The 13,822-nt window shown below is 38.8% G+C and overlaps 1 protein-coding gene across 8 annotated transcripts in view; it reads right to left on the bottom strand.

The window, feature by feature from the left end:
* SEMA6A (semaphorin 6A) overlaps nt 1-13,822 on the bottom strand; it is a 119,137-nt gene that overhangs the window by 103,795 nt on the left and 1,520 nt on the right. For 2 of the 8 annotated variants that reach the window (XM_084503479.1, XM_084503480.1), the window contains exon 1: nt 12,967-13,112. The exons of 1 other annotated variant lie outside the window; for it this stretch is intronic. The gene's annotated coding sequence lies outside the window, so the exon portion shown is untranslated. Of the gene's footprint in view, nt 1-3,688; nt 3,825-12,619; nt 12,774-12,882; nt 13,114-13,822 lie in introns of those variants that run through there. 5 more of the 8 variants (XM_084503476.1, XM_084503477.1, XM_084503473.1 and 2 more) reach the window with 5 other exon arrangements.

The raw sequence follows: 13,822 nt of genomic DNA, 5'->3' as shown, positions 1-13,822 counted from the left end.
TGTGGATAAATTCTGCATTACTTATTCTCCTCCAATATATCCTTCAGCAGGACAACACAGCTTCCCATCCTTTAACCTGTGGAGTTAATGTAGAAAATATGCACTAGGTATGAAGCACTCAGTCCAGGAAGCGGATTCATTTAAAGTGATAAAAAGTAAGGATTTTTCTGCAGTTAGGGGAAACATATTATCCTTAGTTTTTCATTTAGTCTTGCATGTTCGGGCAAATGTTTAATCTATTTATATCTTACACTATAATATAAAGGTATGACGGAATTCAAGGCAGAGAATGACAGTAGTGACTTTAAGACGTCCTATAGTTTTTTAAGCCAAAGCCACAGCCAAAGTCAGCGTCCTTCTTTAACATCTATTGATATCAGTAGAAATACTGCATATACTCCTAGGATAACCACAGGTTCCATCAAAAGTGTGTAACAATGTCTTATGGAGTGTACAATCTATTCCTTAAAAGGTAATCTGATAGTTAAAGTGAATTGTCTTGTCATTCAGTTGGCTCCTCTGCTCTTCCTAACTGCATCACACAGCCAAGAAAACACCTTTCCTTGTTTGAATCTGTGAGACCTGAATGGTGGAGCTGGAGACAGATGGCAGTGTACCTGCAGAGCGAGGGCTCTCAGAAAGAAGGCTCGATGATAGAACATATTCATCATCTTTTCTCATCTTATGCTGGTCCCACTGAAAATCCAATATCCTCTCCAACATACAACCTCCCTATTTTCCAGGCTGTTCAGGGGGTATTGAGATGGTGTGGGACAAACGCTAGAGTCTGTGGTGCATACTGAGAAGAACTATATGCTTGCAGTCTTTCTTAAAAAGTGAGACCTGATTAGATGAGACCAAAGAACTTAGGGCCACCTTTGTGCACACACCTTTCTTCTACACACAATGCCAGTTGCTCAACAGCAGTTTTCCACCCAAAGCTTTGTTGGAATTATAGAAACATAGCATCACTTAGGTTGGAAATGATCTGTAGCCTTACTGAATCATGACCGAGGCATGGATTGAGCATTGGGCAAAGGTGTGAATGTGGCTAAGAGGAAAGGAGGTTTTTTCTAAGTCATCCAACCATACAGCAACTGCAGCATGCAAATGAAAACATGTCACCTTTTCTAAATGGCCTTCTACTGCTGGAGCAGTGCCCAGGAGAGAATATTTGGCAGAGCAGATTCGGTAGCAGCACAAGGTTAAAACCACAAGGGAAGTCAACAGACCCCAAATAAGCACAAGCTTCTGCTGATTTCTGTCTGCGTGATCAACATATCACACAGGAGTGAGAGCAGAATTACTCCAAAATATATAAAATTCACTCTGTGGGTATCCTGCTTTGAAGTCAAAAAAAACAACGTGTGAATCCCTCCAAGTTATATTTGTCAAGACTTGAGTGCTTGGGATTGATGCCAAATGTCATTGCAAGATGACGAAAGAATCCCTTCTATAATCTGTGTTTTACCTGTTCTAGACCTATAATATATTTTTTTTTTTTTTTTAATAAAAAAAAAAAAAGGCAAATGAATTCTGAAAGATGCTGTGTCTTGGCAAGACAGAAATAAAGTGCTTTAAAGCCAGGACTGAGTTCACTTGGAACTGACCTGCGGAAAAATCTAAATCCAAACATGCACAGTTTTCCTCAAGAAGTTAAAAAAATAATTGGAAAATTAAAAAGTAAAATGGCCTTAGATATTTGGATCAAACCTATTTTTATCCATTTCAAATGTAATTTAGGAATCAAAGAATTACACAAATTACTATTTCTTTATTCTTCTAAACACTGGCACAACATACATCTGCTGCAGATTGTTCTTCGTCCTGCAAAATTTTCTTCTATATTTCTAAATTCTAGAAGCTCTTTAAACATTAGAGTATATAATACCCTTTTAAGCTACATAAAATATACTTCATATGAGTATGGGGAAGTGCTAGGACTACTGCCAGAAACTGTTTAATAGCTTGGAGCAAACTTTACCATCCTGTTTGAACAGCAGGAGAGAAGAAAAAAAAAAAAAAAAAAAAAAAAAAACAACCTTTGAAGGAGATGAAACCTCTTTTTATATTTCCCTCTCTCAGAAAACAAACAAACAAACAAACAAATAAACAAACAAAACACAACTAATTTATCTTGACATTATCCGTGCTTTTTGCTGCCCTTCTCTGACTATTAAAAAAATAAGCAAAAAGATGACAAAAGCTCAAGACAGACCAAGTGAATGTTTAGCCAGGACACCATTTTGCAAATATGCACAGCCACAGTTTTTGCTCAGCACAAATTATATTATTTTATGTTAAACTGGTTGCACTCGTATAGCTTGATTGTCTTATCACTCATGTAGGGCTGACAGATTCTGTAGCCAGAATCGTGCAACCACTGAGAATTTATTTCCTGTAAAAGCAGAGCTCAGACATGAAAACTGAAAGAATCTTTTTAGCAATTCCTTGTGTAGGCAGCACACCTTGCTTTAATCAAGTGCATTATGGCCTTTACTCATGGCTGTGAACTGACTCCTAGATCTTTTCTGCGTATCAGTTTGGCTAGCCCACTTCCAAATATCTCTGTGTCTGCACAAGAAAGCTGAAAACTATATTGCTTCTTACGCTGTAAACAGCAAGACAACAGACATAAAAATTCATTGCCTTTGAAGAGTATGGCTTGTGTCCATCATTTCCTGTTCGATGTTTTTCACTACCCTAGTTATCATCTGGATGCCTGAAGTGTCTGCACTGAGATTTTAAAACACAAGAGGGCAGGCTACATGCAAAGTAAAAAGCACAGTATTTTCCTACTAGTTTTCACCATGTAGAAAGTCCAGTTGAACAAGCTGTAGGAAAAATACAAGCATTTCTCACTTTCAGCATAAAAACATGTGGCCAATCCCTGCTCCCATTTCTTTAGACAGTATGCTATTAGTTAAAGCTTTGTCCCTGGATTTAGAATATGTGTCAAAAAGTGAAAGGTCTTTTCTTCTGGAAACCTAGAGCAATGTCTAAGGCCACCATATAACAGCAAGAAAAGTTATTTGCCTACTTCCAGGTTTAGACATGCAATCTAAGGAAAATGGAGTGAATTCTCTCTAAGTAAGTTCTACCCATTGAAATCTTTAATATTTACTCCTCTTTGTGTAAGTGGGTTTTGTTCATTCTTCCACAAGTTGTTTTTTGTTGTTGTTGTTTTTTTGTTTGTTTTTTAAAGGCAGACAGTTGTTACAGCAGGCAATCATAGGGTGGTTGTGTAGAGAAAAGTAACACAGCTGTTAAGCAACATTACAGCCTGGCAACTTACATGTTCTCTGGTGTTTTGTTTTGGAAAAAAAAAAAAAAAATAATCCAGTACTAGACTCTTTAAAGCTAAAATATCAATTCAACATATAGATGCCATTATATTCTGCGTAACCATTTCTTCTTTATGGTTTTAATATTAGCAGGATCATGAGGTGATTTCTTTCCAAAAATTTACATTTTTGGAATTAACAACTACTTAAATCAAAAAGAGTTATGTCACTAATATGAATGAGGTAGCCTTTTTAGACAAGACCAGTTTCTGGAGACATAAATACAGAAAGAGACTGAAGCAAAACTGTGACCTCATTTTTCTGTTTGATGTTAACAGATCAAAAGTCAGGTCCTGCTAACCCATATTTTTATGCCTTGACCCAGCCCCTCTACATATACTTACGCAAGTAAAATAATTGCTTCTGATGACATACTCATGTAAGCTAAAGTGATTTGTTTGTACAGAGTTTTACAGCAGGAAATCCAAATATTCATATTTTGGGAGCACAATGCAAAGGATGAGGTCAGGATTAGTCCTCCTAAAAAAAAAAAAAAAAAAAAAACAAAAAAAAAATCCACCTATGCATCCACATAGGTATTCCATATTTTGAGAAGTTCTTTGACTGTAACAACAATGAATTCTTTCATCTGTTTTAAACTAAAACTGATTACTGACCATTTATGAAAAAAAAAGAAGTCTGAAGAACTGATTTGCTATTCAAGGTAAATCAATGCAAGCATTCTTACAGATACCTTCTCTGACATTAGCAGTCATTACACAGTCCACATTTTCCACTCTTCCCTACATCACCAGCATTTAGTTGCAGCAATGCGTTACCAGAAAAGTCCAGGCTGAACCACCTCTTTCACTCACACAACACTTGAGTTGGGTGCTACTTGTGTTTGTATTTTTTTTTTCTTTTTTTTTTTTTTCAAGTGATGTCACCTCCAGGATTTCAGCTACATATGATAGTTTATGACATAAGCACAGATGAACACAAATGAAAACAATTGGCCAAAAATATAAAAGGTGAGATGAAAAGGAATTGGAATTCGTATGTTAGAGAATTTATTCTATTAGACACTGCTTTTCAATGGTGTATTTTTTTTTTTTCTCTCTCCCTACTGGTAGATTCTTTAACACTCTTATGTAGAAAAGAAAACACTAAGAAAACTAAGAAAAATGTTCTGACAAATCAAAACTGCATTATTCTCACATTCAACCAGTCAGTCAGTAGCCTTCATCTCACACCTTCAGGCTATTAGCTCCAGGTTGGATAAATACGCCTTTTGGACTACACATGCTGTTGAACAGGAACAGGATTTTATTTATTTATTTATTTATTTATTTTTTATCTTGGGAAAGGAAGTGTTCTGGCAGTATCTCTAGGTCTTATGCTTAGAACAGGATAAAGCAAAAAAGACGACACCACCCTACAACATATGCGTCTCGTGACGGAATTAATCAGTGTATCTGAACATGCTGAACTTCCCTACAACAGAATTAAAAGGAAACACCTTGCAGATAAAAATGAAAAAGTATAGTGGCTCATGCAAGAATCTTTCCTCTTCCCACGACAGCTCTTTAAAAGATTAAATCCTTAATTTCTTTGAAAAGAAAAATATTTTCCTATTTAAATTCAAAAATAATTTTAGTAGGTAAGAAAAAAAATGCATCCCAAAGAATCAGTAGAAAATTGCTTTTTTTTCTTCTTTGCACAAACTGAAGAGACTCTCCTCCCTAACCCTTCTCCAACAAGAAAAAAATTGTGCCCAATGTACTTCTAGAAAAGAATATCTCACTGGATGGACACAGTTCTTAAAAAATATGTCATATATTCAGTTCCCTATAACAGATGACAGCAAATTTTTAAAATCAATTTTACTTAGGTCATTTCTCATTGAGATGGTTAAGATCAATACTTTGCAAATGCAAAAACTGAGCATTTCTAATTAATAAGAACAAATTACTCAGAAGTGGAATAGGTTCAACACTCATAAGTTTATACACATAGTACCAAACTCAGTTCATACACAAAATAAATTCAGAAGTTGATTTTGATGCATTATGCCATTCTTTCATTAAAAAGCTATGATGAAAAGCCATTACAATAAAGACTATGACCTGAGGTTCAATATTGCAGTTAAACAGCCTGCAATCCTCTCTATATAATAAAAATGGCATTTTGAATCAAATACCAGGCTGCATTTAGCCATGCTTGTGAATTACTACTCAAGACAGATAATCCCACGGGACTCAACCTCTGTGCTGCCAACAGATGATGGACACTGAACTGTACCCTGCGCATTGGGCTAGGTACTGGGCAGTCCAGAAGATGAACAAGGGAAGACTTTCCTTTTTTCCATCCCTTCAAGAACACCCAGCCCAAGACTGAAAGCCCTAGTCTTCCAGGAATACTCAGGCATTAAGATGCTATTAAACACATGTAAGACTTGCAAAGGAAACTGATTAAAATTGCTAAACAAACAAGCAAACAAACAAGAAAACACACAGATATGATAAATACCTACTTTTCCAGTAATAATTATTTTCTTTCCTTGATGAGACCAGTATATTGCTACTAGAATTTAGCTGCTTGGGATGTAGAATAACTCTTACGAACAACTGTAAATAAAACTGACAGGACTACATTGAACTGTAAGTGGAGCAAGGGTTTGCTGCTGAGGTGTTCAGCAGAAACTCTGCTCTTCAACAGGAATGAGACTTGGCCTCTATACTGAGTACACAATCAATTATCACTCATAGCTAAATACCTTGGGATTAAAAAAAATAAATAAAAATAACCAATCAATCTTCACTTAATGTTAAAGAAAGTACAAATGAACCTTAAGAGAATTGCTTAAATACATTTCTATACAGAGCAATTCTATGCCTAACCTGAAGCTAAATGGAGTATGGTAAATCTTGAGGGGAAAACAACAACAATAAACAAACCAACTGAATTTGTACCTCTACAGCCTTTGACTTCTGATGTTTTTTCAGTTTGTTTTGCATTTGATTCATTCATTTTGCATTCAGATTCCATTTGTTTTAATGCAATCACCAGATCCCTTCTAAACATAACTACAAAATGACCAGGGCATATTACTCTGCCCTATCAGACTGACAGTCTGCTATATACGTGTGCATTGTGTGTTTAACAGTAAAATAGTTTGGGATTCAATTCATGTAATATATGCATATACAACAGAGTATGCAAAAAGCAGACTGTAAAACAGAAATTTGCATACTATGTGAAAGAGTATGCCACTGCAAATACAGATTTTCTGTACATCCACCAGCAAACAAAGTTTTATCATCTTTAAAATTTTTGTGAAAGTTTTGGACTTAAAATCTGTTCAGTTGGTAGGAGTCCTGAGGGTGGATTACGAATAATAAGCACATGTTCTCAACCTGCTTGTTGATGTCACTTGAAAAATTGACAAGACTCAGTAGTAAAGTACCAGACTGAAGCTTTAAAACTCATCTTTGAATACAAACTAACCATTTGAAAGTTTAAAAAGTGGCTAATTTTCCAGATTAGTTCCAATTATACTGAATTATTTAAGCTAAACTGCACAGCTTTTAACATGATTCTTTGCTTGATGTGAATTTTCAAGGCTTTTTTTCTGAACAGAAAATACCTATCAAGCTTATCTGTGCAAGAACTAAATTGCTTTATTAAAACTAGCAGGAAATCACTTAATTCTGGAGACACTGTAATGTAAAGTGCAGGAGAAATTGGATTTAAATTTCTGCTAAACAACATGGCTTATTCCTGCTCACATGGTAGTGATGAATTTTTTATGGCTTTATGGAAAAAGGGCCATGATTTACTTAGTGAAAGACATTTGTGCATTATTTTATATAATATGTAGCAGATAAAACAAAACAACAACAACAACAAAAACTTCCAATACTGCATGAAAAAGTCATAGTCTTCCAGCTACTTTTTCCTTTTTCTTTTGCTAGATCTATTTACTACTTTACCACTTTCCTCATTTATCAAGAAAAACTATTCCTTACTACTAACAGCTTTGCATTTCAAAAAGTATTCATGTTTTAATGTAAAATTTGTGAACAGATATTGAAACATAATTAAAAAAAATACAGCCAATATCAACACAATGCTGAAAGAACACTAGTAGCAGAAGTTTATTTCCCTTTTGCTACTTTGTAATTCAAGCTGTTCTGCAGCTAACAGAAGGGTATTTATTGTAATTTTATTAAATTTAAGGTAACAATGGTAACGCAGTCACAAACTTGATGTCATGTTTTATGTAGCTAGGTTAAAAGAGAATATAAAACAAATTACCTGGATTGCTTAGGAAACCCTAACTCCCCTAATTTACCCAACCATTTGTCAGCAGAACTAATGAAAAGCCTTTCTTGCTCTTGCAGTGGATAAAGGTAGCCATTAGTCTCTGAAGTATACAATTTGACCAGAAAGACAAAACAAAAAGCAAATCTTGGGAGTAAATATCAGCTGGATGTTCACATAACAAGGTCCAGAGAGACATATCCAGAAGTTTCCTCTTTTAATCCAACTCTGAATAATGCTGGATGCTGTTCTCTGTTCCTTCAGAGCGCTACCACTGCCAAAATAACTGCAAGGCTTGCAAGTCCGAGTATATCTCAAGCCTTTCCCAAGGCACCCCAACACTATCTGAGGCCTGAAACTATGGCAACCGAATAAGAAAGCAGCTCCCATGATTAATAGATGAAGATCCCAGCGACAGTGCCTAGCTAGGCCATAATTCAGGAATGCAAAAGGAATTAGCATAGAATCCACCTCAATCTACCAATAAAAAGTAAATTTTGAAAGGCATCAACAAAACAGTATTATTTTTCTTCTAAAAGGAAATATTCTACAGAACTAGAAACTGTTCAAATTCTCATTAACATTTCAATGAATGGCTGCCTTGAGTGCAAGTGCAAGTAATGGATAAACGTTCACTAACAATGGTGAAGGAACCAACACGGCAGATTTCCCATTTGAGTATCAAAGTCTTATGTAAAAATACTCAATATACAGAACACCTGAATGAAGCCAAGCAGCTGGAGATAAGAAAGTAGAAATAATGTTTGCTGCAGTCAGGAATATATTTGGACACAGATTTTTCCCATTGTGTTGGGGATTCATATAAGAGAGTACTTTTTCCATCTGCTGAACTGGAACATCCTACCATATCTATTATATACTCTATGCATTTTCATTACTAGAAGGCCCCATGAGTCTGTCAGGGTCATTGCAAAATTGATGAGAGGTTAGAAATACCTTTTTTAAGCACATAATCAAACTTCCACTGTTATCTCCAGTAAAAATGTCACCATTATACTCCCCATCCACTAGATGATTTCAGACTAAAGTGAAATGATACAATAGAGTTAATTTCTCTCCACTTTTATAAACATTAAGATTTCACTAAAGGTGATTGGCTACAGAGATCATAGGAGCACAGGAATGCTTTCTCAGCCCTTATCACTGACCCTACAGCCATGGCGCAACTTTACATACAAAGTGTGTGGGAGAAGGAGCTAAAGGCTTCCTGTGTGGAAGACAGCACACATGCAATACTGTGCATCTGCCCCCAGAAGCTCTTCAGCACAGCATGAATGTTGTAAAAGTGTATTTCTGTGAAAAGTTCCTCATTAGCAGTTCTGTCAGTAGCTAAAAAAAAATTTTAAAAATGGCATGGGGTAGTCCATGACATGTGAATTTCAAGTATCTGTTATAAATACTCTATATAGAAATGCCTATTATTAACAATACTTTTAAAGGAAAGGTCATCACTGAATGCAGTGAATTACCATATGTCTTCACTCTAGAGATACAGCAACTGGCAGTTCTGTTAATAGCTGGTTTATCTACTTCATTTTACATCTCTATTTCATCCACTACGGAAACACTTTGGGGATTGGGGAAAAATTCCTTCCATATAAAAATGTCTCTGTATTCACAGAGTAAAGTATACCATTCCTTATCACTGATAAACAACTGCAGTTCCACACTGGGAAAGAATTAACTATCAGGAGGTTTTTGCCAGTGAATTATGAGCTAATTCATGGATTTTTTTCCCCTCATTTTCTCCTTCTTTTTTTGAAGCCTTTTTTTTTTTTTTTTTTTTAAAGTGCCTTTTTCAAACTATAGTAGAGCTTAACTTTAGACTTCAGAGGACATAAGTCTGGCAGCCTCATATACCTTTGTCTAGTGCATGAAAGCTGATAATTTTTTTTTTTTTTTTTTTTTTTTATAAGGGCAGGCATAGATCTCTCATCCCATTTCCTATCTTCTGTGGCCCCACTACTAACTGTTAGCAGTTTTTGCAAGTCTGAAGTGACAAAAACAGCAAATACATCTATGTATATCTTTTAATAAACCATTACTAAGACTTTCTGAATATCCTGGTGCACACCTCTATTCTGCCTTTTTTTTTTTTTTTTCTTCATTCCCATATCATGTGGAATTTTGAATCCTTTCATATCTCCCAGCTTCTAAAATAGGATAACCGAGTTAACAGCTTGGGAACTCCAGAAGACATGCAGGACATGAAATATGTGTAATTATGACACAGTAGGTGGCACTCTTCCCTTTAAATCCTAAAGCAGTGTCTTTGAGCTTTTCTGCCATACTTGCCATGTCAAGATCCAAAACCAAAGCCTTGTTTGCTGTGGACAATTAAAGATCCCTTAACATGTATAAACGTAAACATTCAGTTATTTCCACAGCCAGAATTAATGGATTAGTTGTCTCAGAAGACAGCAGATAAAGAAAATAAAGGCATACAAACTCTGGTCTGCCAGGTTTCCACTTGAATTGGGGAGGTTCATTTCTGCCTTCAGAAGCCCTACAGACATCCACGTTGTTCCTTACTCAAGTGATTGATGTGACAGGCCCAAAATAAAAATATTCCTATGGAGAGGTTTTGTTCTCAGGCAATGAGTTTCCCCTCAGCTGCTTGTTTCCGACTTTCAACACTGTTCCTGGCTGCTGTATGTTGTTGGAGCCGGACTCCAATACTGGCTGTATCTTATTATTAACATGATCTCTGTGTATTCCTCACCCACCACAGGGTAGTCCTGACCACAGTATTAACAATGATTAAATGCTGAAATGGTCACCCACAGAAAACGTCACTTATTCTTCTCTTTCTTCTGTTTCCCTGTCGAGGCAAAGTTTGTCACAATTTATTGTAGGTCTGAATCAAATGCTGCTTGCTCCAGAAGACTCAGACCTAGGTTTGACTTAACACTGAATGTAGATCCAGAGCAAATGGACTCGCACCACAGTTTCAGGTCCTCATCAAGTATTGATTCCCACCAGAGAACAGGAGAAACCAAAACATGAAAAAATGGCCCTGAGTAATATTTCAGCAACTGCCTTTATTCTCATCCAATTACTCAGGCAAGCAAGGCATAGCTGTGTGAGTAAAGCTTACATGGGTGAGTAAGACTGGTAAGGACAGGGGATAAAGATGTACCACCTTAATAAATGAATAGTAGTAGGTAAAATACTACAGCATCTGTATCAAATTAGGTTAGCAAAAACTTCTGTTTCAGTACAGTTCAACTTTTCTCTATTATACGCTCTGCCTAATAGTGTAGAATGTTATTTTCCAGAATTTACACTGTTGTTTGTTTTCAGCACTCTGGTATAGTGCATGGGAATCAGATACTATATACAAAGCATTTGTTTGGGAAGTATAACAATGCGTTCTTGCAAACAAGTTGGATGTGAGGCATATATTAGCTCAGGTCAATTTAATCTGAAAACATTTTATGTCTCCCCTGCTGTAAACCATGTGAACTCTTTTCATGTGTATTTACGTATGGCTCTTCAAAACAAGATGACAAATTTCCCCTTCCCTTCACAAAACATGCACAAGCAAGTTCACAATCACCTACTTCCTTTTTAATGCAAACAGTTCTATTCTGGATTTATCACAGGTCATTAATTTGATTTTTCCTTTTTTTTTTTTTTCTCCCCTCCAACACTTCCCCTGCCCCCCCCCCCCCCCCAAAAAAAAAAAAAAAACAAAAAAAACAATGAGGGTAATTCCTTATCCTTAAACTGACCTACCTACCTCTTTCTTCACTCTGAAACAGCAGAAAATGTTCTCCTCAACTTACAAACATTAAAGAGGGGACTAAGGCTAATATTCACTTCCACCTTCAAGTAGCTGAAGATGATAGTCAGTCTTGTTTCTCATAGATGTTACTGTCCAACAGTTTTTTTGGTTCAAGAGGTACAAGCTTATTTGACAAGGCTGGTTTTGCCATTAGAAGTAAGAATAATAGTTTTAGACTAATTGAGAATACACAGAACATCTGTGACCATACAATTCATTTTCCTTCAGAATACTTAACCGCGCTTCAAACATTTGATTCCTACTACAGGAAGAGCAAATGTAGCAATTATACTTTATGGTATTAATTACTATTTTAAAATTCATTTTGCATTCACACAGAAACCTCATCTGGGTGTTCTGCTGCTGAGCTAAACTTGCATGAAAGCCAGAGATTTTATGCAATGAAGAGTAGTGGTGAACTGTGATCAGCATTTTCATGCATAGGAAATTGTTTGGCTTTAAAGAGAGTTAGTATATTTTCTGTTTGGAATATATCTTACAAGGAGCTACTGCATTAAAAACAGGATCCTTTTAGACAAAATTATACCCTAGACAGTGAAACGCTTTGGCAACTCTACTTTTCTAAGAGTGACGAACCTTCCCGATCTTACTGAAGCTAGTATTTCCTTTCAAACACGTATGAGGCAATTCCGTGAAGAAAAGGGTTTGCTGGAGTAGACCCAATTTTCTTCACAATACACTAGATTAGTCTCATTAAAAAAAAAAAAAAAAAAAAAAAAGACCAGAGAAGTTAACCAGAGCAAGATCATTTTGCTTTTTTGGTCTAAAAACAAATAGCAAAGGAAGCCCCGAACGTGATAACAGTTGTATAAATCTTACTCTCAGAGAGGTGTCACTGACTCCTCAAAACCTCCACAAGTTCTGCAATTAAAAGAGCCCGACTCTGCCGGTCGTTGATGCCAAAGGATTTACCCGCCAAGTAAAGCTTACTGGCACGAGAATGCCTCACTGAATTACATACACATTAAATGAATGCAAACCAAATGCAGTCATTGAAATAATTTTTGCAAATACAGAGTAGCTTGAGGCATGGTTTTCCCCACTATTTTTGAGGTTAGCTTAATAATTAATACGGGTGCTGGAGGACAAGAAGCAAAAGTTAGCCGAATCTATGTCAAACGATGAACTACCGCACGCAGCCCTGTGTCAGAAAATGGTTGTGGAGATTCATTATTTACAACACCTGCAATCCGCGTGTGCCCCTTTGTAGGATCAAGCGTTCACCTTGCAGAGTCAGGAATCAGCGCCTGTTAAAATTTATTGCAGAGCTGACTACAGCCTCTACCTCTGCAGGTCTATTAGTGAAAAAAAATATAATAAATAAATAAAAATAAAAATCCGAGTACAGCAACTAAAGCCCCGTGCTGCAAAGGCGCTGGCGGAAGCGCGCTGGTTTACAAACTTCGAAAGCAGCGATTAGCTCCGGAGAGGAAAAGGAGAACAAACCTCCCTCCGACGAAGCAGCCAAGGTTAGGGAAGGCAGAGCCACCCTCCCGAAGAAAACCCAGCGGCTGCCGCCTCGCGACTCACCCCGGGAAGAGCCAGGCAGGACCGACTCGGCGGCGGCGGGCAGAAGAGCATCTCCGCTGCAGCTGACCGGGCTCCAGGCTCAGCCCCGCTTCTCCGCCAGCCCCCCTCCCGCTCGCCGCCCGGAGCCACTCCCGGGAGACTCCTCCCTGAGCAGGAAGGGCGGTGGGACGGCCGAGCCCTCTCAAGGAGCAGGTAGTTTCTCCACGCGTGGAGGAGACGCAAACTTTCCACCGCCCACCCCGTCGGCGGACACCGGGGCGGTGCTGACCCTTCGCCGCCCCCCCGAGGGACGACCCCGACAGCAGCAGCAGCGGCGCCCAAAGAGGGGGGGATCAGTGGGCTCCCACCGAGCCTCGCCCTCAGACAGGAGCTGAGCCCTGCCCGTGCGTGGACGGGGCGGAGGGCGAAGCCCACCCCTCGTCGCCCACCCCAGCACCGGCGGCTCTCCGGCGGGGGCGATGTGCCGTGTCGCTCCCTCCCGGCCGGGCGGCAGCTCCTTTGTGCCAGCCGTCCCGGTGCTTCCCCCTTAGAAAAACTTTCTCCGCCGCTCCCCGGCTCTCCCCCCGGGGGGAAGAGGGGGGGACAGACAGCAGGCGAGAGGACCAGGGAGCGGCAGGGGAAGGGCGGAGGGCGAGGAGCGGGGCTTGCCCCGCGGAGGAGCGGCTGACAGAGACTTCGGCCCGCGGGGGAGACGAGAAGAGAGGAGAGGAGAGGCTGGCAGCACCCCGGGGAAGGGGGCGGGGATGGACCCTGCCCCGCAGCCACCCTTCTCCCCCAAGCGGCGGCCGGGCAGCCCCTGCCGGCGGCGGAGGGGGCCGGGAGATGGAGGCCAGCGGAGAGGGGAGCCCGCGGCCTC

The sequence above is a fragment of the Aythya ferina genome, assembly GCF_964211825.1.
Source record: "Aythya ferina genome assembly, chromosome: Z".
In the NCBI taxonomy this organism is placed as follows: Eukaryota; Metazoa; Chordata; class Aves; order Anseriformes; family Anatidae; genus Aythya; species Aythya ferina.
Note: the sequence above shows the minus strand (reverse complement) of the source record. Positions and strands in the feature narration are given on the sequence as shown.